Below are 27,912 nucleotides of genomic sequence, written 5' to 3'. Positions count from 1 at the left end.
GCCCTGGTTAACTCCCCTCTAAGGGCAAACCCCTGCCTAAATCCCTAAACCTAACACCCTCCCCCTCCAAGCAAACCCCTACCTAAACACCTAAACCACCCTCACACAGTAATACACTTTCTAAATGCCTTACCCTAATCTTCTCTCCTTGATTAGTAACTAACTCTATCCTCCCCTACTCTTTCCCCAATACTAACCTAAACTAATCCTTATCTCAATCCATAACCTTATCACAATATCCTGATCTTGACTATATAATATCTGAACCCCAGTGCCGAAATCTGGAGCTCACATACTGTATGTAATAGCCAAGTCCTAATAGATGATATCTGGAGCTAAGGCATGCTTAATAAAATACCTAAGACCACCCCCCAAGTGGTGCCTAACCTTTAGAACCCACCTTGGTGGTGCCTAATCCTTAGAACCCTCCCTAGTGGTGCCTAAACCTATCCTCCCGGTGGTGCTTAACCCTAAGACCCCCCCACCCCCCGTTGGTGCCTAACCCTAACTCTCCCTCATTAAGCTACTCCTCCCTCCAGTTCCGCAAAGCCACGATATCCAGATACAAAGGTAAATTTGGGTGCCCCAGAGGCGCCCGATTAGCGCCAAGAGAGGCCATTTGTTGCTCCATGCCTGATATGCAATGCCGCAATGGAGTTATCCACAAGCCATTTTATTTTCCGCAAGCCTGTCTTCAATAAATGGCCCCTTTTGCCTCTGGGCGCCCAAATTTACCTTTGTGGGAAAAAGGTAACATTTTAGCGACCGCCGCCATTTACCCAGATTTCCATGTTGTGCCGCTAAATGCAGATTTTATCGTTGGCACCTATGGCCGCGCAGTTTTTTTGATAAGGGCTCCTGTGCCCTTTTTTCCTGCTTGAGGTTGAAGTGTAAGTCCAGTGGGGGATGTGCTCAGTGAGTAAGTTCTCCTCAGTGGGAAGGCATACGGCAATAAAATGCAATGCCTGAGTCAAGCAAGCTAATTGAGCACCTGAACAGAAAGTGCTAACTGGATGTTTACCTGAAAATTAACTAAACAGACTCTGTATGAGACATTTTAAAAGTAAGCATCTTTTGAATCGTGCCATGTCCAGAAAAGCATAGCTGACTGCAGACTAATACTTACCATAGGTCATTTTTTACAAAAATTACAAAATTTCTTCTGTAGCACTGATGCATGTAATATCTATTTTCAGCAAAAGGTTAGCTTTTGTTGAAAATTGAGGAGGCAGTCTCCCCAGACAGGATCCTGACAACTGTAAAAATCTGATAGACACTCTAACAACTCTGCACTTTATCTGAAGTTCCAAAGGGAAAATCCTCTTTCATTAGGAAGTTGATAGTACATGAGTCTTTTACCTTATTTAATATTATTTGTTATAAATACTGTAGTCTTTCCATTTCAAGTTGCAGCCAATCCATAAAAGAATTTCCAAAACTGATAGCATGCTCACACTGCACTTCTTTGCAAAGAAGCAACAGTACTCTTTTTGGGGTGCAGACTGCGCAAAGGAGGGTCCATTGCTGCTTAGTTCTAACCCCTGACTTCCATGGACATCTATAGGTGTTCTGTGTTTTCGCATCCATGTGCTACAGACATCCAAATACATTTTAGTACCAAATGACAGCAGACTTTTTAATACAATTTTGTGTTCCCATATTCCTGTACCATGGACGTAAAAAAAGTGTTTATGTTGGCTCAAAGCCAACTTTCTACTTTACTAAAAATATGCAAATAATTCTAAGATTATGCAGAATTATGCAAATTTTACTACATAGCTACGCGGCTTAAAAATAGAAAATCACATGCATTGCATTTTTTCATGCATTTTTTAATTGCAGTGCTTAAAAAGTGCAGCGGTCCCTACGATTTTCTAAAAACACATCGCACCACTGTGTACAGGTCATCACGAATTTCATGATTTTTCAAATGGCTTTGCGATTTAAAAAATGCAGCACATCTCAGCCAGTGTGTACAGGCCCTTAACCTCATTGGCGTTATGATTATTTCCAGATTTGGGGTCTAAAAGCCGTGCAATTTTTTCACAAGCTTTTTGTGAAAACAAAAACAATGAAAAAAACATACCACGGAGAGATCTGCAGCAGCTCCTGCATATAACTTCCTCAGGCACGGGATTACGGTCTGAGCTGCGGATATCCGTCCCGAGCCTGACTCAGAATTATCTCTAAGCAGGTTAAGGTGGCCATACATCAGGCAACTTGGCAGCCGATCAACCATCCGATTCGATTATTATAATCGGATCAGATGAAAATTGGTGCCACCAAGAGCATGCCTATTGACGATGCAACCAATTTCAGGCCGAAATTGCAAGATGTAGGGCCGACATGCTTGATCTGGTGCACAGCGGTAACGGCATGTGATATTGGGATGAATACTGCAGGACCCCTGGTGCTGTCCCCCCAGTGTAAAATGTTCCCCTCAGTGCCCCATGCAGTATTCGTTACCTGTCAGTCTGCTGCTGGCTCCGTGTTCACATTCATGCGCCCCACATGTTTGCCAGTGTGTACGTGGGTGCGTGTGTGATGGCGGCGAGGTGTTGGATGCGGCGTCACATGCTGAAATTGATCGGGAATCGGCCTGTGGTGTATGGGCAGGTTACAGTTCTCTCTCTGCTCACAGTATTGAGAGGGGGAGCGGTGCGCTTCTCCTGAGTTAGTAAGGCTGCATTGTTCATAGGTGCATCTCCCTGCAGGTCACGGCTGTTACAGAGCAATTATATTGAATAGAACATAAAGCTTTATTTTGCTAGCTGAGCACATACATGTGTTTTCTGAGAGGGAAGTACATCAATTTATTTTCTTCTTTTGACAATGTTATTGTGTTTGGGTGCCTCTACTAGTCCACTGATCTTACCGTTTGTAATGTTCATTAGCAATAGTTTAGCTCGCCAGGATTGTCAGAAGACTGCTGAAAAACACTTACAGCCACAAAGAGCCAGTAATTAGGTGTATATATAGAGCTGAAACCTTCCACATATATATATGGGCTCAGTGGAAAAGCGTGCTTTAATAGACTGTAAGACGGCCTTTAACCTGAAGGGGTGTGACCTGGACAGTTCCTCGCACCTCTGGCACAGATAGGTCGTTAAACCGCTTGTGCTATTAAACAAGTGGTGGAGGTGACACGCTGGCTTTGTGTTTGCCTGAGTGAGGAAGGAGGTAGCAGATGTCCAACACAACAGTCAAGTTTAATGGTATTGGGGTGGAGAGCAGATGGCAGCAAGGGGTGTGAAAGGCAGGTGTTGCTGCATTAAATCCCTGCTCTCCAGATCCATAGTAAGACGCCCGCCCCCATTAATCAACAACAAGGCATTCTTCCTTTATAATCCCCCTGAGACATAATGCGAGTCCCACACAGAATATCGTAAATACATGCTGATTGTGTGCTTCATATAGGAAGTTTTCAGGCAGTGTTCTCTGGATAATATTTATATTAAAGAAAGCCTCACCTAGTGAAAATGCTCTCTTTGGAGAAATACAGGACACAGCCGCCTCTTCTTCACTGAGGGGCTTTTTGGAACTGGTGGTAATCAGCCTGGCATTCTGAATCCCATGAAGACTGTAAGCTTGTTAGGGCAAGGCGCTCCTTCTGCCATCCTTGTCCTCATTACACATGTGCCACCAAACCAATGTGTAATTGTCACATGACCTCTAGTTGTATTAGACAGGAAATATGCATTCATCGTATGTTATGCTCCCTTATTCTTGTACTTATTTTTCACAGCCACAGAAGATAATGGTGCTATATAATAATATTCATAATAAAATAATAATAATACAGTACAGTAATACATTTTGGTTGGATCGAATGAATCTGGTAACCTATCATTTTCGGCCTACCTCTGTCTCATCCTTTCCTCCCCTTGTCTCTCTCTTTCTCCTTTCCTCCCTCCCCCACCATGTATCTTTCTTTCTTTATCACATTTCCTTCCTATCATTCCATGTTTTCCCTCCCTATATCCATGGTTGTATGGGAACCTTGGGAATTATTTTTATTGGTCCTCCTAAGGGACTTTATGGCATAGCGCTTAATGCATAAGCATCCCACTCACAGTGCAACTGAAACAAATGATTTACAGCACAATTGTTATTTTAGATAGAAAGTGCATAAACAAGTGCAGGGTAAAGAGATGTGGGGCTGTGGATTATGATTATGGGGATGAACAAAATAGTCTCCGGCATTCTCAACACTTTTTCATTGTACCTCCATTGTACCTCCAACGGTTCTGCAAAATTTTAGCAAATCTGTTTTATGGACTTGGAGTGAAGTCAATGGGCCATTTTTTTGTATTTAGATAGTAAATAAAATGTACAGTATATTTGTTAGGAATCATTATACAGTCCTGTTCTGTTCTGGTTGTACAACGCTCCCCAGCAAAAGCATTTACCTTTTGAAATTCACTGCTGTTGCTTAGGATATAAGTACAGCTGCAATGCCAATGGGTTAGGATGCATTATTGTCATTTAACTTAAAAATAGTTTTTCCTATTGCAGCTTTAAACTCAATTTTCTGAAATCTACAAGACATTTTGTTTACTTGTTCCCAATACTTAGCACATTTGGTGAAGATAGTTTGTATGACACCTTTTCTATTAAATACAAAAATAGGTGCCATTGACTTTAGGGTAAAAGGCAAAATTTGGTTAGAATTCTGCTTTCAATTTCACAGAAATTTCACTAAGCAAAAAACTGCGAGACTGAGCTTGAGATTCTTGCCTGAGCTTCCCTAGTTGATTAGTGGAGTGACTTAACCATTACTGACCCGCGGATGAACAGAACTCGACGACTGTATTCAAAGCAAACATGCCAGTGGCAATCTCTGCTTTCAAAGTGGAATGCAAGTGAGCACTTCACTCTATATTCACCTTTTAGCAACACGTCTATGGTTTGAGATGGCCAGATGAGGATTGCAAGCATTTGCCAGATATTACTAGACCATTTAGTAAGGCTAAGTTAGTAAATGAAGAAGGCAAAAATCCTTTTATGTGGCTGAGGAAACACAGCTGATAGCATTTTTATGCCCAAAAAGTTCAAAGGACTGACACACTGCGTGTCGCCAGCACTGCGGGGGGTATAGCGGCGCGCAGGGGGGTCCTGGAGGCACACCATGGTGCAACAGAGGCTGGTGTTAGTGTGCACAACCAGCCTCTGTGCCCCACTAACATAATTAAATCCCACCTCGGGTTCTCTTTAAAGATGATTTTTCAGGAACTGCCTAAAACAATTTATGCTGTGTTTGCCTTTTCTCGATTTCCTTAAATTCTGATAAAACTGCCTGAGAATCTTAACATCGTGCAAGAAGGAGGACATGTTTAAACCTAATAGAACTTGCTGGAACACGGCTAATGATTTAAGTAGTTGCAAACCAAAGCTGGACTTGCTTCCATTTGCCTTGGCAGGGCAGATATGTCCAGGATCATTGGACTGTTAGGGCTCAAACCCACTAGCAGCCTTTTCTAAGCGCTTGTGATTGGAAAAGCTCTTGCAAATGCAATTCTATGTTTGTTTGTTTTTTAATAAAATCACATCCCTTAGGGCCCTCCCACACTGTCGCAGTGCTGTGCAGCAAATTGCCGCACTGCTACTTCAGCCTAATGAAAGCCTGTGGGGAAGTTCATACTTCCCACATTGCAGGACGCTGTGCCAGAAATGCCAGATTAATGCTAGCGCATACCTACATTACCACGCGCCTCCTGCAGCAATCTGTGGTAGCCCGAAATTCATGTTAGTCGATGGCAGTGATCTGCAAACTTGGCTCTCCAGCTGTTAAGGAGCTACAAGTCCCACAATGCATTTGCCTTTATGAATCATGAGTGTGGCTGTCGGACTCCTGCAATGCATTGTGGGACTTGTAGTTCCTTAACAGCCTTAACAGCTGGAGAGCCAAGTTTGCAGATCACTGGTCTATGGCGACGCACACTTCTTTAAAGATGTTGGCATCGCAGTGCACATGTGCGGGAGCGTATTTTTACAATACGCTTCTATGCACTTCCGCATACCCGAGGCAGGAAGTGACCGCAAGCGCGCGTGACCCCCATGAGAAGATGGGCAAGTCCAAAATCTATTGGTTATGTCAGATTTCTACTACTTACTGTAAGTGACAGCAACATAGGAGAAAAGTAATTTCTGGCTCATTTTACTCTGGGAGGGGTCACATCACCTATTGTTACGCCAGTGCATACAACTTAAACAAGCATGCAGCAAATTCAGTCAAACTTAAGTCAAACATCTAATATACATGGTTGTAGGGTCTATGACTAAAGGCCCACCTCATTATTTTTCCGACGACTTGTGATTTTTTTGAGCAACGAGCGGTCATTTCCACGATCTCACAACATGGGTACAGGTGCACGATCATGTGAACGTCGCTTATCATCGAGTGGAGATAATGATTGTCACAGTGGATCAGATCTTTAAGATCCTCAACGACTCCCCCACAAAGTTTTGTTCGTGCCCGTTGTGTAATGTCGCGCATACCCGCTTGCCAGAAGCTGAAGGAAGATGGATCAGCAGAGCGCTCATTGTCAGGGAGACGTCGCTGGATCCAGCTTCCTGCATCACGAGTGAGTATGTAGCCTAACAGTATTAGAGGCAGAGGATCAGCAGGACAGGCAGGCAATGTGCATTGTTTTAAAGGAAACTAAAATGGCAGCCTCCATATCCCTCTTAGGTCAGTTGTCCTTTAGCCTCCTTGGCGGTATGTTCAGGCTCTGCTGGGCTGAATTTTTTTTTAAAAACACGCAGCTAGCACTTCGCTAGCTGCATGTTGGTGACGATCGCCGCCGATGCGCAGCTACCCGCCGCGTTACAGCCCCCCCCCCCCCGAGCGCAGCCTGGCCAATCAGTGCCAGGCAGCGCTGAGGGGTGGATCGGGACTTCCTGTGACGTCACGACGTTAATGACGTCATTCCATTTGTCGCCATGGCGACGGGGAATGCCCTAAAGGAAACCCCGTTCAGAACGGGATTTCTTTATGGGCATACGCGCCGGCGGCAATCGGATGGGGTGGGAGGGACGCCCCAGGGAGGGGGGCATCATGTAGCTAGTGCTAGGCTAGCTACATGATTTAAAAAAAATAATCCAGAAATACTGCGCAGCAGCCACCCTGGCGCATTTAATAGGACGCCAGGGTGGTTAATATGTGCAGCATTGCCAGTAGTGTAGCTAAGGAGCTATTGGCCCCAGTTTAAGTTTTACACCGGGCCCCCCAAGCACTCTACACAAAACAATTGGTATGACGCACCAAAAACTTGCTAATGGGATGGGGAACAGTTTGTGAATAATCACTACTATTCAAAGCATCTATAGAAGTGATTATTACCAGCATGGGACCGATAAACAGCTAATACTGTGGATAAAGCATGACCCTGTTGCAGTTGCACTCCCTATTGCTACGCTACTGAGCATTGCTCGTTCCACAAAATGCCCGCAATTCTAATAGGTGCCTGCGCACACTTGTGCGCTTCTGTGCATTTTTAATGAATGGGAGTCACTCTGGAACATGCATGTCTTGCTGAAAAATTACACAGAAAAATACTGGTGTGCTCAGGCCCCAAGTGTGATGCCTGCCTAAATGCACCGCTTATTCCTCTCCTATATAAACACACCCACCCACATGTTGACACAAACATACTGTATTCACATAGGCACAAAACATAAACACCTTCCTGCATCACACGCTTAAAAACAAAATAACTTAAATAACCAAATATTTTTTTTAAAACCCTGAAAGGCATCCTAATTAGGTACATTTAGAATAGAAGCATGTTGAATTTGTTGTAGGGTATTGCAGATGTTGGAATATCATTCATTTTCTATTACCGTTATTCTCTTGTTTGCTTTCCTCTCTCTACCACTCTAAAGGTGCGTACACACATGCGACTATAGTCGTTTGAAACGATCGTTCCCCGATCGTTTCAATCGACGATCGTTTAAAAAAAAGCAGCCTACGACCATTAAGTCTAACGACAGACGAGCTAGATCGTTAAAAACGAACGATCTAGCTTGGCGGATTTTTTCCAACGACGATCGTTTTCTAAAGTAGTACATCGTTGGAAATGGTCGCTTGTACAAAGATTGACATGCGCATTTCACTATTTCTCCATGGAACTTTTCATTTTCATGCGCAAGCGCAATAGTTGCTTTACGTGATGTAACGTTCGTTCTAACGATCAGATCGTTACACACCTTTAAAAACTAACTTTACTTAGGTCGTTCTTTCGTCAATTAAAAGTTCGTTTGTCGTTCACAACGAACGATCGTTGTCGCATGTGTGTACGTAGCTTTAAGGTGGCCACACACCATACAATAAAATGATTCGATTTTACTGCAATTCAATAAATTATGATCGGATCTCCCGAAAAAATCGAAAGCCATTTTTTCATTCGCCTGGAAAATCCAATCGGATTTCACGTTTTTATCGATCCATAATGCTGGAAATGTTTCTTCAATTTTTCTAAAGATTGTATGATGTGTGTTAGATAGTCAATGTATTAATATACACACCCTACCGATTTCCAATCATTTTTATCATAGTTGGGGAAAAATTGAAGATACAGTATGTGTGTGGTACATTGGTCAAATTTTTGACATGTTACAATTAGTTAGAAAAATAGATTGCAATTCTTGATTTGCGGGCGGGGGAGGGCGCACGCGCGCTGGCAGTGGTGACGGACCTAGCCCGTTTTTAAGCGGGCTAAAGTCACTAGTGTCAAAATAAACTGCTTTGCTGACAACTTTCTGCACAGTATAGGTGCCCATTAACGGTACAATTTTTTCACCAAATGTGATCTTTCAATGCGATTTTTATGATCACATTTTAATGAATCTTTCAAATCGCATCAAGAGATCGCATTTAGTGATAAATTGTACCGTTAATGGGAACCTTATGACTGCTTCCTGCTCATAAGCATCCCTGCCTACTTCAGGTCTTTATTTCAATTACCTTAACCACTTCCCCTCCTCCAGTATGAGTAACTACGTCCCTGCATTTTCCCATTTCTTTTTGCAGGGGCGTGTAATGATCCGCGCTGCTGTCTGCATAGGCAGACAGCTGTTTGACCATTCTTTATGTCTGAATGCTGCAGGTCTCTGGAAAAGAGACCTGTCTTCACTTTGCAAGTTTCAGAGTTGCTCTGCTGGTGAGGAATTTGCATACACTTGTCATGCAAAATGCTTAGCTGCTTCCTTTGATGGCTTGCAGTATAAATGCCTTTTGCTCCCAGAATTCCTTGCTGGTCATGATGGTTTTTTCCTGCTAACTCACCTGGAATATCAGCCTTTGCTACTGTTTGCTAAGATTATCTTAGAGTAATTCCTTGGGACTGCACTAGGCATCCCTTCTAGCGTAGTTAGGTTGTATTATCTGTTTTGCCTTGTACTGTCTATCTGTTGCGATTGTCTTGTCGCCAGCGGCGGTCGACAGGAAATCATTCTGTCTGTACTGCGTCTTAGGGGTGCAAGCCAGAGCAGCGGTTGCTACTGGTTGCTTCATCTGTTTGTCTGTCTGGATCGCATCCGCTCTAGCGGTAGTGGCGGTGGTTCCTTCTGTGCTCTGTCTGGGAGTGTAGGCCAGAGCTGCGGTTGCTGCTGGCTACTCCTTCTCCCTGTCTTGTCTGGTATGAACGCTTGCTGTAGGCTCGGTGAGGTAACCGTTTAGCAAGCGTTCGCGTTCTCTATTTCGTGTTTGTGTTACATTGGTTAGTTAGGGTGGCACGCTTATCACTGGGCGCCTAACGCACGATGATCGTGTCTTTAACGCGTTCGCTGTTCGCGTTTAGCTAGTGTTTGTTATTTTCCTTGACGTTCTGATCATTGTTATTTGCTGTGTCTTTCTTGCTACACTTGTGCTCTGTCTAACTCGGTCTTGTGTCACTATTGGCAATCGCCACTCTTGCGATTGCCTTCCCACTTCGTTTCCGCTGTTGTGTGTTCACCGTCGCTGGGTGGTGACTAGATTGGTGGACACACATACATTCTGTCTCTGTGCTCACTTTCTCTCTACAGGTGCATTGCACCACAGCTGGGTTCTGTCGTTTTACACTCTTGTGGAGAACTTCCGCAGTGTCAGCGCACATCTTGTGCGCTGACCACGGAGATAGTTCCACAATCGTTACAGGGCGTAACTACTACTTCCCTCCCCACCGTGCTCTCCCGCTCGACCTCCCCGTGCACTCCCACGCTCGTTACTGCCTCGGATCGTTAGCCGGGAGATCAATGAATGGGAAGTTATGAGCGAGGACATCTTTTGGACAAATAATACAATTACATCTATCTTACGGACACAGCTGTGACTGCTACAGACTTAGGCACTTTGTTACTGACCTGAGGAGGTGGGCCAGTACCCGTGAAAAACGTTGTCTTCTAAGGAAAAAATGTAAATGTAGCAATAAACGTGACTAATGGGCAAATAAAATATGTGGGTTTTATTTACGGCAGCACGTATTATTTTAAAACTATGATGGCCGAAAATGGAGAAATACATTTTTTTTTCATTTTTTTTCTTATTTTCCCTGTTAAAATGCAGTTAGAATATAATAATTCTTAGCAAAAAGTACCCCCAAAGAAAGCCTAATTGGTGGCGAAAGAAACAAGATATAGATTGTTTTGTTGTGATAAGTAGTGATAAAGTTATAGGTGAATGAATGCAAGGTGAAAATTGCTCTGGTTTTTTTAAGGGGAAAAACCCTTGGGGCTAGATTCACAGTGCTCAGTTGCGTTGCAGACGAATTCTGCAGGTCAACTTACTGCCCATACAATTCTATGGGGCTGTTAACAATAATGGATCGCATTATTCTAACTTGCTGCATACAGGCTTTGCATTAAAGTCTATGGCCAGTCTCAGTTGCAATCCGGACCACTGTGAATCCAGCCTGAAGGTGAAGTGGTTACATTTCAGTGGGAAATCATTGTTTAATCTATGCTAAATTGTATTTACACAATCCATTGTTTTAAATACATCCCTGTTGAAAATTGAGCATTTATTTGAAGCACTAACATCAGTACTCCTTCTGTGTAGTTTCTGAAATACTAACTTTCAGGCCCCTTTTATACTAGCATTGCAAATGTGTGCTGCGTTACCCTTTTACTGCAGGGTAATGCAACGGCAATGCAAGGCAGTGGGGTCTAGCACACTTACCGCGTTACGTTGTCCTGGAACTGCCCGATCTGCCGCTTGCATGGACCGCTGGACTGCCACGGCGGCGAAAGTAATGCAAGTCAATGGGTAATGCATATCTTTTAAATAGGTTGGCGGCGTGGATGTGCGAAATGACAGTAATACCACGGGGATCCCCGGGAATCCCAGTGACCTACTTCTTGCCCAGCAGGGAGTACGTCACTGAGCGGGGGGCGGCGCTATGCGTGTGACTCTTTCTGCGCTCTCTGACGCAGGGTCATATATTAATCATTTTTTTTTTGTGTTGTGGTGGGATACGTCAGGGGCGCCATATTGCCACCGCAACGCAAGAATTAGATGTAAAATCGCTCTTAAATAACTATTCCTACATGTCAATTACAATTTGTCACAACTGATGTAATCAACGAACTCTACAACTTTTATCTAGTGTTTTGCTGTTAGAAACACCCTTTTGTTGGAAATAATTTGTAAAGTACAGATCTGAACTGAATAAGGTTCTTATTTTACATCAGAGGTAGAACTTCATTTTAATGATCTCTAGAGGGACTTGCAGTGAATGCAGCACAATACAAGTGCAGTCCAGTGGCAGATGTGTACATACCTGGTGATATAAATAAGTTAATGGTTCGTATTCATGATTAGAATGGAATGAATAGCTGGACAATGCAGTCATTTAGCAGCTGATGCTCAAGCTGAGAGCATTTTTAAAATACCAGTTCTGCTGTGCATTTGACACATATATGGAAATTCATATAAATGTTAATTATATTTATCACATGACAATTCATTCAGAACCGGTCTCTGATTGCTTTGTATGGCGGCGTCACCGCATGTATGATTTTAGCTGTTAGGTGGATTGCTGCTGTGTACTACGCTTTTACGTCTCAAGGTATTTATCAAGTGATTTAAGTTTCTGAAAATACTAGTGTATTTTTAGCTATTCTATTAGCATGTACGTGCTTTCGCCCCAGTATGCGTGGTCGGTCAGGACCCTTTGTTTCCGTGGTAACAGGAAATCCGCTCCTTAATACAATTTTGCACACCCACCTCCTAAATAAAACTCTGAGATGAGGAGAGGACTGGAATAGCTATGTGATAGAACCATGTAATCTTATATATAATAGCCATCACGTGCGCACCCCACTAACCAATGCTTGCACACGGGAGTCTATTATTAGTGTGGGGTCCGCAGCATGCATTGGCCACGTCAACTCACCTGAAGTGTGCAGAGCCAGCAGTGACGGGTATTTGAGGCATGACACTTGGCAGAAGGTGGTCATGTGAGAACGGATCTCTCATCTGCGAGTATTTTGGTGAAATTCCAGAGGCCAGACCTGGCATTGATGGCAATGAATGACAAACTGCCAAATCTACCTTAAATTTATCTCTTAATTTTTCAAAGATTTGGTTTTTTTTGCACACAATCTATAAAATGATTTTTCTTCTTTGCAGGGAAATCAGAATAGAGTTTGGATGTTTTCAGCATCTGTTTAATTGTGCAAAACATAATGGAGTTTAACAGAGTAATTTCCTTATCAAAAATCTACCTGACCCTTGTGATCTCTGCTGATCCTGACCTGCTTACCAGCCTAACTTTTAACCAGGGCTGTGAAGTCTGTACAAAAATCATCCAACTCCTCGACTCTGGCCCCTCAGTTTATGAAACCACTGACTCCTACTCCAACTCCGACTTCAGGTATTCAAAACTGCTCTGACTCCAACTCCGACTCCACAGCCCTGCTTTTAACACCTTTCCTGCAGCTAACGCATCCCTCCTTCTTACTTATCACTAAACGCCTTCAATAGCACTAACCTCAAACTTTCTCCTACTCTGATTCCCTGCCAAATTTCTGTTGCGAATGTTTCACGTGAGCCTAATGCTTACCTTAATACTTTGGTCCAAACCCCAGCTAAACTTGACTTCTCTTGATTCTATCTCTGTCATGCATTACCCATCTAATTGACACAGACCCTGAACAAGCATGTAGATCAGATGTTACTGACTGAAGTGTGACTGGATTAGCCACATGCTTGTTTCAGGTGTGTGATTCAGATACTACAAATCATGATCAGCATGAGAGCCAGGCAACTGGTATTGCTTTAAAGAGAACCCGAGGTGGGAATTACTTTTACTATTGGGGCACAGAGGCTGGTTGTGCGCACTAAGACCAGCCTCTGTTGCCCCATCGTGTGCCTCCATGTCCCCCCTGCTCGCCGCTATACCCCCCGCATTGCTGGCGACACGCAGCGTGTCGCCAGCTCAATGTTTACCTTGCGCTGTCAGTCAGCGCTGCTCCCCTGCCTCCTCCGCATCGGCGCACCCGCCCGTGTCCCTTCCCTCCCGCTGATAGGAGGGAAGTGACGCGGCGGGTAGCGCAGATGCGGAGGAGGCGGGGGAGCGGCGCTGACTGACAGCGCAAGGTAAACATTGAGCTGGCGACACAGCCAGCAATGCGGGGGGTATAGCGGCGAGCAGGGGGGACATGGAGGCACACGATGGGGCAACAGAGGCTGGTCTTAGTGCGCACAACCAGCCTCTGTGCCCCAATAGTAAAAGTAATTCCCACCTCGGGTTCTCTTTAAAGCAGGGGTCTCAAACTCAATTTACCTGGGGGCCGCAGGAGGCAAAGTCAGGATAAGGGCTGGGCCGCATAAGGAATTTCACAATCGCGGCGCATGGCCGCCTCTGCCCGCCCCTCTCACTCTTCCTTCACAGAGAGGGGCGGGGAGAGGCGGCAACTGACGTCAGGAGGGGCAAAGCTGAAGCTGAAAGCTCTGCCCCTTCCAGGAAATGCCGGTGGATTGCCCCCTGGGCGATTTGGGGGCTCTGCAGCCCTCGTTTAGCGGCGGGGATGCGGCGGATTACTTGGGAGCACTAAAGCCAACTATAAGGAAGCTTTTACCGGCGAGGGCCACAAAATATTGTATCGAGGGCCGCAAATGGCCCGCGGGCCGCGAGTTTGAGACCCCTGCTTTAAAGGAAATAAATATCCTTATCCCTCTCATGTCAGGTATCTTTTTAATGCCATATTTTTTCCAGTACACAATGTTATGTTACCCTGCTGGTCAAACTTCAGACTCTAATGCTAGGTACACACCATACAATTTTCTGTTAGATTTACCTGCCAGATCAATTATTTCCAACATGTCCGATGTGAATTTCGATCGATCTTCCGATTTATTTTTTTCAATCTTTTTTTTTATCGATTTCATTTAGTTCTATGAAAATTAATTAAAGAAAATCGAAAAAAAGATCGAAAAATTGAAAAATCTATCGAAATTCAGATCGGACATGTTGGAAGTAATGATCTGGCAGATAAATCTAACAGAAAATTGTATGGTGTGTACCTAGCATTAGATTCTGAAGTTTGTCCAGCAGGGTAACATAACATTTGTACTGGTAAAAATATTTTTACGGTTGTGCTAGTGTTTGTTTTTTATTTTAATTCTGAAAATGACCTTAACTGCAGAGTTTGAGTTATACCTCTCAGCTGCTTAAGATACTAAAGGGTTATCTTTTCTTGTCTAGCATCCCTGACAGAAATGTCTTTACATTAGAGAAGCACAGCTTCACATAGATTCTGAGAGAACCAACAGTTTAGGAAAGGAGTTGTTCTTCTGAAACACCCGCAGGTGTGTGTGTGGAGATATTTGTGTGAGGAGCTCACACAAAGGACGTCCAAGGCGAGCTTACAAATCTATTTTTTACTCACCTGGGGCTTCTTTCAGGCCTGAGCAGCAGTCTCAGTCCCTCGCCGCAGCTCCAGTGGTCCTCGGTGTCCCTTTTAGGCCGCCCACAATGATAATGACCTGCTGTCAGGGTCAGCTCTTCTGCGCCTGCTTGGGGGCAAGGAGCTGCTGCCACCTGCTGAGTAGACATCGCTGTGTGTGAGTATCTAGAGGATTTTTGCCCTCAAGCAAATTGTGCCTTGACAAAGGGGCTTTGCGTGGCTCTGAAACGTTGGCTATATGTTTTATATGGAACTAATACAAATTCACCTTGGATGTGCCAGCTCTTTTTGATTGAGCATTGTACAGAGGGCGCAATCCCTCTTTTCCCGCTGATGTACTCCCCCTAGACTAGAGACAATGAGTTTGATCCTTTAGTGTGTGCGAGACAACACAATAACGGTTATAAGCAAGTCAGAGCAAACTGTCATGAAGGGTTTACAGAAAATCCCATCCTGCCTGGTCACAAATAGGCTTGATGGAAATCAGGATCCTGCTTCTGAATGCTTCCAGTGTGCACCAAGAAACAAAATGGGACTTGGATAGTGTATTACAATTTGACACATGACATGACGCAGCTCAACATAATAGCACACTGGCTGGCTGTGAGTCTGTGACAAACAAACCGCTCACCCTCAGCCACTCCATTCCTCCTCAGGAAGGTACACACAGTGTACAAAAATGCTGCCCCAGAAATCTCTGCACCCGATGCAAATGCTTCACCTTGCTTCATGAGAGAACCGGCCCTGGGGTGAGGGGACGGTATGTGACAGCTACTGGATCTTGTGAAGATTGTTTTTTATCTGACGCCCTGAACTGTTTTTGACAAAAATAAAAAAAAAGAATACTAACCACGATGTGATCTCACCTGTTGCCTCAGCAGTAAGGTAGTCCAGTACTCATACTTCAGATGAGCTAGTTTCAGTGCGATGGTCTTTGATACCTACTTCAAATGAATTCCCATGGTCAGGGATAGACCTGATGCTGACATAACCTAGTGCTGGATGCAGCTGCTTTGCCCTTCGCTAATACCGTTCTCCTATACTCTTTACTTTTGTCTCTCCCTTCTTCATACTGGTAGATTAGTGCAATTATGCCTAGTTTCCTCCTTTTTCCCTCGCTTTATCCTTCAGCTTCTCCCTCCTCCACCTCCCACCTCTTCCCTTTGATGTGTTTGTACATTAGAAAATGGATAATTAAAGATTAGGAAGTAATCACAGCCTCTCTCTGCAACCTCCCCTCCCGAGGCAAGCCTGATAATGATGCTAATCAGGTTGGGGTGTCTGGGGCTTTTGTTCTTACATAGCAATGTAAAAGAATGCAGTATGATCTTATTAGAGCATCTATGAACCAATGTGACCCTGGTATGAGGACTTTTCATAATATTCAAGAATCTTACAGGAAGCTATGTATGCGCCGTAAGCCAGGATGTGGGGATGTCTACATTACCGCAGGGGCAGTGATGGCAGTAAAGAGTTCTCTTGCCCCTCGCTGGGGTGTAATGCCCTGCTCTGACCTTTATTGGAAGTTACATGCCAGTCACACATGACATTTTTGCATTATCACTTGCAGAATGGTTACTGCTGATGCAGAATGATGGCGATCGTCCTGCTGGCACTGATTGCTCTCTTTAGGCTTCCCTGGCAACTGAATTCCAGTGGTGGCTGATATCCGAATATGCTGAATGACCCTGAATATTAGGTTGTGGAAGTGAAACTCGTGTTTTCCAGTTGCAGCCTGAGCTCAGCAGCATTGCAGCATGAAGATACCCGCAGTGCTGCCCACAAGCACAAGTGAGAGGTTGCCGAGTCTGGCTGCAATGCATGATGGACTACTCAGAAGAGTTGCTTTTGTGGCATCAGCTGCTTTGTATTGTTTGTCTGTGAAGGAGGGAGAGAGGGGAGGCGGCACTAGTTGCTGGATGACAACCTATGTGGGGGTCAGTGGTTAATGCTGACCTGTGCCTCCGGATCACAAGCAGTGCATACAATCAAATCGATAGAAGGTAGGTTCCTGGTCTCTGAGGAAGCAAGCGTGTGGGCTTGTGAAACGGCTGTTAGACCAGCCCTATGCACATGTGTCTGTCTATGTGTGGGATGAAATAAACGTGATTATTTGCAGCATACTGGTGCCCGGAACCTACCTTCTATTGCTTTGTATTGTTTACTTGAAAGCATTAGCAGTCCATTGACTTCTGTTCCTTTAAAGCATAGTTTTGGGCTCGTGTTTTTTTGTTTTTGTTTTTTTTAAATGCACGTTGTGGTAAATATATGACAATTTGTAATGCACATACTGTAGGTTTTGTACCTAATGCGCCAATGCAAAATAAATTTTTGCAATTTATTTAATATACCTGTTAAAATATATTCCACACAATAAAAACACAATGTTTGGCGCTTAATCAGGCAATTCCCCCACACAGTAGCGTCACTTTGCACTGTCACAGAAAGGATAATTATCCCCACCCGTAACAGATCCAACCCACTGCTGTAAGAAAATGCTGCCTAATCGCACTTACAACGCCCAATTCCTAGTGTGCAAGGTTCCGTATGAGGTCCTCTTCATAGCTACAATAATATTCCTCACTCGCAGTTCACGAAGAGGCTCCTTCCAACGAAGTGATAAAAAATATATATATATATGTATAAAAGTGACATCCAGCGTCATAAAATGCCACTTAAGAGCGCTCCGTGAAAGCTGTGACAGTGCAAAGTGACGCTACTGTGTGGGGGAATTGCCTGATTAAGCGCCAAACATTGTGTTTTTATTGTGTGGAATATATTTTAACAGGTATATTAAATAAATTGCAAAAATTTATTTTGCATTGGCGCATGAGTTATAATTTTTGATATTTTAGAGTGTAAGGTGGTGGCTTTCCTTGCTAACTCTGTGCTGCCAATCGATACTGCACAAATAAGCGCTACAACATAAATTTTGGTTTTGTACCTAAGCCATTGTATTATTCATTGTTTGTGTGTGGGTTTGGTTCCTTTAACCCTCTATTAAAAAGTTCTGGGGTAGTGAGCCCCTCAAGGTGCGATCTGGCCACCCGACAATCACTCGGCTGCTCCCATGTTAATCACTAGAGGAATATGTAAAAAAGAGAGGAGCGCTCTGAGATTTCCAGCAATGATAGATCAATTAACACTAGGAAAGGTCTCACCTTTCCTAGTGCCTTTCAGCGTGTGTTTGAACAGACGTCCTCGCTACCATCGCAAGGAGGTCTGGAGCTGGTGACGTCGCCTCCGCCCTGTCTCTGCCTTGCTGCCACGGAGAGCCCGGTCCCCGGCTGCCTAAGAGGGACGCATGCGAATCGCGGCTGAGTACGCTGTACCGGCCACACTAATACTAGGTGAGACCTTTCCTAGTGTTAATTGATCTATCATTGCTGGAAATCTCAGAGCGCTCCTCTCTTTTTTACATTTAACCCTCTATGAAATTCCTAGTGGTCCTTGCCCTTTATAACTGATCGGTGTACCCTCTAAGAGCTGGATCACACTAAGTCTGTTGCTGGACGATTTTCCAGAGTGGATCGTAGAGGACCAACAGACTTGTGGAATGCACCTATGCGGGGCTGTGTAGACTAGAGATGGGCCGAACCTCCGATTTTCGGTTTGCGAACCGCGAACACGAACTTCCGCAAAAGTTCAGTTTGCGTGAACTTTCGCGAACCACAATAGACTTCAATGGGGAGACGAACTTTGAAAACTAGAAACATTTATGCTGGCCAGAAAAGTGATGGAAAAGATGTTTCAAGGGGTCTAACACCTGGAGGGGGGCATGGCAGAGTGGGATAGACACCAAAAGTCCCAGGAAAAAATCTGGATTTGACGCAAAGCAGCATTTTAAGGGCAGAAATCACATTGGATGCTAAATTGCAGGCCTAAAGTGCTTTAAATCATCTAGCATGTGTATACATCAATCAGGGAGTGTAATTAGTGTACTGCTTCACACTGACACACCAAACTCACTGTGTAACGCACCGCAAACAGCTGTTTGTGTTGTGACGGCCATGCTGGACTGCACCGCACCATAGCGAGATTGCTCTTCCTCAGTGAAATCAGGTAATGTCTGACTGCCTTATCAACTTTCGATGGTTCTTTCTCTACCATTGTTAAAGCTTACATCTATTTTTTTTTAAATTAAATTTTCTGCTTGCTGTTCAGTACCTTCAACGAGAATTTATTATGGAGGGCATGTCTGCCATTGTGACCACGGGTAATGGTCGGGGAATCAGGGTTCGATTCCGGTCCGGAGTGGGAGCCTGAGAACCGGCTACCACCACCGCACATCCAAGTAAGAACCCATTTGCTGTATAAGTAATGTACCTGCCCTGACCGTGCTTTGCAGACCAGTCATCTGTGGTCAGATGGACCCTTGACCCAACGCAAGACGAACCAAATCGAAAGCATTTGCCAAGAATGTGTTATGGAGGACAAGTCTGCAATTCATTCAACTGTGTGAAACTTTCGATGGTACTTTCTCAGTACCATGGTGACCACAGGTAAAGGCCGGGGAATCCTGGTTCGATTCCGGTCTGGAATGGGAGCCTAAGAAACGGCTACCACCACCACACATCCAAGGAAGGCAGCAGGCATGCTGTGGGCAAAGGAGCAGGAACGGCTACCACCACACATCCAAGGATGGCAGCAGGCACGCTGTGGGCAAAGGAGCAGGAATGGCTACCACACATCCAAGGAAGGCAGCAGGCATGGCATGCACGTTCCGAGGTAGTGACCAAAAATAGCAATACAGGAGAACTTTCGAGGCCCTGCTGTATATGAGATGAATCAACTTAAAATCCCTTAACGAGAATCTGTTATGGAGGGCAAGTCTGCCATCCATTCAAGTGAAAGGTATGCACTGACTTGACTAATACAATGTGCAATCACACAGGTGCAGTTAACAGGTATGCACGGAGTGGTATATCACACTGTGTGCGCTCACGTTGGTAGGTGGGTGCACTGAACACAACAGGTAGGTATATGCAGTGATGGGTATTACAAATGTGCACCTTTCACACACACGTACCGTGAACAGGTACACTGACTGGTGGTATTAACTATCACACTGCGTGTGCTCATGTAGGTGGGTGGGTGCACTGAACACAACAGGTAGGTATATGCAGTGATGGGTATTACAAATGTGCACCTTTCACACACATGTACCGTGAACAGGTACAGTGACTGGTGGTATTAAATATCACACTGCGTGCGCTCACGTAGGTAGGTGGGTGCACTGAACACAACAGGTAGGTATATGCAGTGATGGGTATTACAAATGTGCACCTTTCACACACACGTACCGTGAACAGGTACAGTGACAGGTGGTATTAAATATCACATTGCGTGCACTCACGTAGGTCGGTGGGTGCACTGAACACAACAGGTAGGTATATGCAGTGATGGGTATTACAAATGTGCACCTGTCACACACACGTACCGTGAACAGGTACAGTGACAGGTGGTATTAAATATCACATTGCGTGCACTCACGTAGGTCGGTGGGTGCACTGAACACAACAGGTAGGTATATGCAGTGATGGGTATTACAAATGTGCACCTTTCACACACACGTACCGTGAACAGGTACAGTGACTGGTGGTATTAAATATCACACTGCGTGCGCTCACGTGGGTAAGTGGGTGCACTGAACACAACAGGTAGGTATATGCAGTGATGTGTATTACAAATGTGCACCTGTCACACACACGTACCGTGAACAGGTACCGTGACTGGTGGTATTGAATATCACACTGCGTGCGCTCACTTAGGTACGTGGGTGCCTTGAACACAACAGGTAGGTATATGCAGTGATGGGTATTACAAATGTGCACCTGTCACACACGTACCGTGAACAGGTACAGTGACTGGTGGTATTAAATATCACACTGCGTGCGCTCACATTGGTAAGTGGGTGCACTGAACACAACAGGTAGGTATATGCAGTGATGGGTATTACAAATGTGCACCTGTCACACACACGTACCGTGAACAGGTACAGTGACTGGTGGTATTAAATATCACACTGTGTGCGCTCGCGTAGGTAGGTGGGTGCACTGAACACAACAGGTAGGTATATGCAGTGATGGGTATTACAAATGTGCACCTGTCACACACACGTCCCGTGAACCGGTACAGTGACTGGTGGTATTAAATATCGCACTGCGTGCGCTCACGTAGGTAGGTGGGTGCACTGAACACAGCAGGTAGGTATATGCAGTGATGGGTATTACAAATGTGCACCTGTTACATACACACACAGGTACCGCCGTGAACAGGTGCAATGACAGTGAAACTGTGGTATTAATGCGTGCTCTCAGGTAGGTAGGTAGGTAGGTGCACTGAACAGTGAACAGGTGCAGTGATTGGGAGGGGATTACAAATCTGCAGCTGCCTGTCACACACACAGGTAGTCACTGAATGTGCTGGGCCTGGCAGTAGCACAGTAGGAATTACACCAAAGGCCAGCTGAGACTGACTGACAGGGCTGTATACAATGCAAGTGGGCCACACACAAAAAATAGATCACAAGAACAAGATTAGCTCTTTAAAAGAGCTGTTGAGGGGTGTTTTTTTAGCAGTCAGAATCAGCAAGGAGCAAGCTAACAAGCCTACAAGAGCCTAACTAAGCTTTCCCTATGAGAGTCTGCAGCAGCTCTCCCTTCTCTAATTACTGCAGGCACACGAGTGAGTCCAATGCCTGACGCTGCCTGCCTTTTATAAGGGGGGGGTGGGGCTCCAGGAGGGAGTGTAGCCTGATTGGCTACAATGTGCCTGCTGACTGTGATGTAGAGGGTCAAAGTTGACCCTAATGATGCACTATGGGGGCAAATTGAACTTCCGGAAAAGTTTGCGGTTCTCTGCGATCGCGAACCACGGAAGTTCGCCGGGAACCGTTCGCCCGCGAACCATTAGCGCCATCTCTAGTGTAGACAGGCAATCAATGGGGATCAATCAGGCAATCAATGGGGAGAAGGGGCAGGAGATTTTTGAGCAATGAAGAGCGATCAGGACACTCCCAGACCGAGTTTATTAAAGTTATCATGAAATGGTTATTTTTAGTAACCATTAGTACTTAGATATGTTTTTATTATATCAGCTGTGCCCTCTTTAAAGAGAAACCGTAACCATGAATTGAGCTTCATCCCAATCAGTAGCTGATACCCCATTTTCCATGAGAAATCTTTTCCTTTTCACAAACGGATCATCATGGGGCTCTGTATGGCTGATATTGTGGTGAAACTCCTCCCACAGTGTGATGTCAGGACCATGGTTCTGACATCACACTGTGGGAAACTTGTTGCATTGTGGGAAATAACAGCTGTTTTCAGCTGTTTCCAACTGCCAAAAAAGCAAGCAGCATTTCCTTCCATTTACATCACCTGCCAGCAGTAAAAATTTCACCATGTGATAAATGTCAGAATGTAAATCAGGAAGATGAAAGATTTTACAATGGGCAAACACTGACTACCGGTAAATCATTTATACATAATTATTGTAAAAGTAAAGCACAGTTCCTCTTTAAGGCAACACCCACGATTAAAAAAAATAAAAATCCCAAAATATACATATACATATTGTATATGTATATGGCAGGTATAAACATTTATTTATAGTGGGACTGTGATACAGTGTTTGCACTGCACACATTTGAAATTAAGGAAAACATCACATATTTCATATAAAACAATGCCTGAGATTCTCTCTATATGCAGTGTAGTGCAATGCAACACTTCTGATGCACACATTTACACAGAAAATATACTGTATGGAAAAACAGCTTCACTAGCAAGTGACGTTGACTGAAGCAGGCTGTATTCAGTAATTGCTTTGTGGTGGAAAGATGTCATATTTGCTGGCCATCTATTGTGGACCTTTAGTTTCTCACACTTAGAAAGTAGAGGTGATAAATTAACTTTTATCTGAAATAGTAGTTTATATTACACCTGAAATGATAGTTTATATTAAACCTGGATGAGGTTCCTCTTAGACTTTTTATCCACAGATGGCTGAACTGATGGTCTGTCAGGCAGTTCAGCTGCTATGGTGCTGCCACAAGCACCATTCACTTGCAGTAACACGTAGCAGAATGGCAGCGTTTGGGGACGCCACACATAAAGTTTAACAGATGACGGCATTACCCGGCAGCAGAAAACCTTCTCATCTCCCATCTGAGCGTGGCAAACGTCATGCTCAGATAAAGGGTAAAGAGGTTCCCAGATATAGATAAAACTGAGTTAAAAACAGTAAAAACATAAAGGGCAGAGTGGCTTACCCCAGTAACGACAGTCTGATAAGACAAAAAGGTTTATTTAGCACAAGCAACATGCTTCATGGGCAGGGCCGGTTCTAGACTTTTTGCCGCCTGAGGCAAACTTGTGAAATACCGCCGCCCCCCCCAGCGAGGTGGGGGGCGCTGAGCTGGAGGGGGTAGTGGGCAGGAAGGGAGTATTGGGTCGGACCCCCCTCCCTGACCTGGGTCCCCCGATCTGCGCTCCCCCTCTAGCTTTTAAAGTTCAGCAGTAGCGTATTAATAAGAGGCAGTGGGCGGCGATGACTCACCTCTTCCGTGTTCCAGCGTGCGTTCCACTGTCATCACTTCCTGCAATGCCATCCACTTACAATACAGTGGGCGGCATAGCAGGAAGTGACAACAGTGGAACACACGCAGGAACGCGGAAGAGGTGAGTCATCCCCACCCGCTGCCTCTTATTAATGCAGTGATGCTGCCGCACTTTAAAAGCTAGAGGGGGAGCGCAGATCGGGGGACACAGGTAGACCTGTAAAATGCGTTGCCTAAACCTTTTTGTATTATGAGACTGTCATTACTGAGGTAAGCCACCTTACCCTTTATGTTTTTACTGTTTTTAACTCAGTTTTATCTATATCTGGGTGCCTCTTTAACCTTTTGTACCCACCACCACCCCACCAAGTTTGGAGGGATCCCTTCTGGCGTCACATGTTGAACACCAGTTATTTTCACCAAAGAGAGCGACCACTTCTAGTCCGGGTTGGACACCCCAAGTGGAGTCGGGTTAATTGTCTACACCTGCTTCAACTGGTTGGTTTTCCCTGCTGCTGGTGAATTACGTTTGTGAGTAGTCCTTTTTCAATACATTCATCCATTCTAACATACTACGCTATCTGGGCTCCCGCTGTCTCTTTGTCTTTTTTTCCTAATGTGTCAAGACACTTGATCTCTTCACCGTGCTCAGATGCAACTGCATGGGGGAGGCGCACGCCTGTCCACCGCCTGTGCGGAGGTGGACGGGAGCAGCCGACAGGTGGTGAATTCACTGGCTTCAGCTGCCGGGGAAAAGAAGCTTGAATCCGCCTCAATTTATCAGCTGTTCTGAAAGAGTCAGACTGATAAATATAATTATCTTATAAAATAATTGTCCAGTGATATACTATCATGCACCTCAAATATAGCGTCTTTGCTGTAGCTCTAAAAGACATCATAGCTGTCCTGCACCAGAAGTCATACTGTGTTTTTATATTGATTCCGTTTTTCCTAGAGCATCTATAATGCATTCATTTATGTTTGGAAGAGTGGACTATTTTTAGCTTCTGCCTGTTAGTTGTAACAAAGAAAAAACTATGCGGACATATTGCACATTATGTGAGCACAGTGCAATATATATGGCTAACCTGATATTTGATGATACTTTTATTTCTAAAGGTAACAAGAGGTGAAAATAAACTGAACAATTGTAGCTATCCTCCTATGAAGCATGTCACTTCAGCGCCAGGACTCCTGATATCAGCCCGGCTATGCAATGCTATAGTCCGTACCCATGTACCTGCAATTCAGGTGCCAGCGATAGCCGGACCCCGAATTACAAGTGCCCCCGAGTTGCTACGACTCAGAGGGGAATAGTATTTTGTGCCCCTGGGAATTTCAGCAACAGCAGGATGAGCCGTCTTTCAGCTCACACTGCACCCTACTAATATGTATGCTCCTCCTACTTCTGGAAATAACTTTTTTTAGAAGCCTAGAGGGTTTTTTCCGTTTTAAAAGCTAAAAACATAGTTTTAATATTGTATCATCTCATACTACTCAGTGTCCCAGAAGCTAAAAATATATGAACTACTGACATTTTTCATGAGCGTTTTATGGCTCTTTCACGGCCACCTTCAATGGTGCCTCCTTCACTCCCACACCCCTCTCTGTTGGTGTCCCCCAAGGCTATGTCCTAGGGCCCCAGCTGTTCTCCCTTTACGCTGCCACGATTGGGAAAGTAATCTCGTCCATGGGATTCAATTACCACTCCATTGTAGTGGCTACAGCAGACCAAGGTAGCAACTCAGGAGCACTGATCACACCCTGTGGCATAACTACCAATAATTTTAAGGCCACAAAAAATACTTATCTGGAGAATGGACCTCTTTTTCAGAGAGAGGGAAGTTATTTATTGGGTTCCACCAACACAGCTCTGGGCCAACATGCATTTGCAGGGTCTGCTCGCCCTATAGTTACAGCCCTAATCACATTCCTGAATGCTTGAGTTATGCAAGAAGCTGTAAAATGTAGTCACCTATATAGATACATTAATCAAAAATATAAAATAAACCAAAGCGCATTTAACGTTGAAATTAAAGTCAAATAAAAAAGCAGCCTCTTGTAGCAGGATCTATGCGTGCACAGTTTTGACATACAGTAGGTATGTATGAAGAATCTATTTTTGTTTACGCAGGCTCTTGAAGCACAGTTTACGGCTTAATCGCTCTAAAGGCACTTTTGGAGACATGAGCTATATTGACATGCAGCTTGGCAATAGGAGGGATGATGGTCAGTGAGCCTGCGTCCTGCAAGGCAGGTTAAAAAACAGTGTGCTCAGTCATTGTTAGACACTTAGTAATCCACCACAGATTGGTGATTTGGTAAGTCAATTGTACATAAGCTAGATTCTCAGTTGAGACAGCTCAAAGCTATAATTTCTTCCAAAGTGTTCACAGCTAAATACTCAAACTATGGTTACACGCTGCACTTCAGTGGATTCTTGACTTTTGTTTGATTCATTTAAGGTTTAATTGTATATTAAACCTGTAACTTTGTGAAAGGCAAAAGTTTCTTAACTCTGTGAAGGGAAGTATCTGGAACCTCCAGTGATTTCCCACGTCCTCCTCTTGACCACCAATCCAGCCATGCGACCCTCTGGAAGTTCGCAGCCATGCTCCCATTTGTGAATGAGCACAGATGCAGGACGATTCGCACCTGCCCAGTAGCACGGAGCCCGCTTGGCCTCGGTGTGAAAAGGCCAAGACCGATTGGCTCTGCGCTATGCTTGTTTACGGAGGGGAGCGTGGCTGTGCACACTATTAAAGTGACTCTGTAACAAAAATTACAACGTTTTTTCTACCATCCTACAAGTTCCTAAACCTATTCTAATCTGTTCTGGCTCACTGCAGCACTTTGTACTATCATGGTCTCTGTAATAAATCAATGTATCTTTCCCCTGTCAGACTTGTCGGCCTGTGTCTGGAAGGCTGCCAACTCTTCCGTGCTGGTCTGTTCCTCTATGCACACTCCAGTGTGTGTGTATTTACATAAGCCAGCAGCTTCTCTGCTATCTTATCAGTGATAGAAGAGTGCTGGATAAAAATCCTCCTCTGTTAGGCTGTGAAAGTAGCTGGCTGACACATACTGAAGAATTACAAACACAGGCACAGGCAGAGCTGTCTGCAGGAAGCCTGTAATGTTCAGTGCATGAGAGAAGCAGGGGACAGAAGGTAAACACATAAATGATCTTTTGAGATTCAAAAGGAAAGCTGTATACAGCCTGCTTGTGTATGGATGTATTTTCTATGTGTGGACATGCTGTACATCAATCTACTTCCTGTTTTGGTGGCCATTTTGTTTGTTTATAAACAAACTTTTTAAAACTGTTTTTGACTACTTTTAATGCGGCGGGGAGCGGCGAAATTGTGACAGAGAGTAATAGGAGATGTCCCCTAACACACTGGTATGTTTACTTTTGTGCGATTTTAACAATACAGATTCTCTTTAAACAAACCCTTGTGGAAGAGGGTCGAGGGGACACTGCTTTATTATATATGGGGACATGCTTATTGTATTGTATTTTTTGTTGTTGTTTTGATAGCTCTTCTCAACCCTTTTATTGCCATTGCAAGTGTTAAAGCGGTTTAAAACCCTGACAAAATGTTCAATAAAAACATGTTTTCCTATTTTTTATATGCCATACGGTTATCATATTTGCATTTGTGCATAAGTATTATTATTTATTTAGATATTATAGGTTCCCAAAAGCACAGTTTTTTGCTTTGTGAGCTGACTTTGCATTTTGTAAATAACTGGTTTTAGTCATTATTTAGTGAAGGCAAGACATGCTTTGACTCTCTGTCAGTGTAGAGCTGCTTCTCCGCAGTCAGAGAATGTGTCACATTCTTCACTTGATACATTAAAGTAAACACAAGATAACATTATCTAAAGTTTGGATGCGTCCACATTTCACTGCACTGAACTTTCAAGCTCTGTGTGTAACCCTTTGAATGCTGGTCTGGTAAAAAAAATAAATGCTGGTTGCATTTAATATGCTGTAAATAATGTTTTAGAGCAAAGATGAAATGTTGGGTTGTATTCCGCTTTAATGTATGTTTACTGTTATTACAAAATGTATTAATTATTTTGGTTGATGGAAAGTCGAAGAGGGGAGAGGGGGGTAACACAATGAGTTACCGCAACAGGTGACCCCCAATCCTTGGTAATGCCTTCGACCACCTGTCCACCATATAGTGACCACATACCTCATCAACTGTGGACACAGCGGTGTAGCTAAGGTAGGCTTAACAAGAGGGTAAAAAACACACACAAAGAGCCCAATCTGGTGTATTATGTAGAAGTAAGTACAAGGCAATAATAGCAGTAGTGCCATCCCCTCTTTGTCTTTATGTGAATTGGTCAGTCATTACTCCAGTAAAAAGCTGGCTTGATGGAAGATTCCAACAGCTGGTGTCCCTTACCAAAGGGATAAACAATGCAAACCAGTGGATAGGAGCAGC

At 44.2% G+C, this 27,912-nt stretch overlaps 1 protein-coding gene across 14 annotated transcripts in view; it reads left to right on the top strand.

The window, feature by feature from the left end:
• Positions 1–27,912, top strand: part of LOC137538869 (serine/threonine-protein kinase BRSK2) — a 365,619-nt gene that overhangs the window by 238,955 nt on the left and 98,752 nt on the right. The window lies entirely within an intron of this gene.

This window comes from Hyperolius riggenbachi, chromosome 11, assembly GCF_040937935.1.
Source record: "Hyperolius riggenbachi isolate aHypRig1 chromosome 11, aHypRig1.pri, whole genome shotgun sequence".
Lineage (NCBI taxonomy): Eukaryota > Metazoa > Chordata > Amphibia > Anura > Hyperoliidae > Hyperolius > Hyperolius riggenbachi.
Note: the sequence above shows the minus strand (reverse complement) of the source record. Positions and strands in the feature narration are given on the sequence as shown.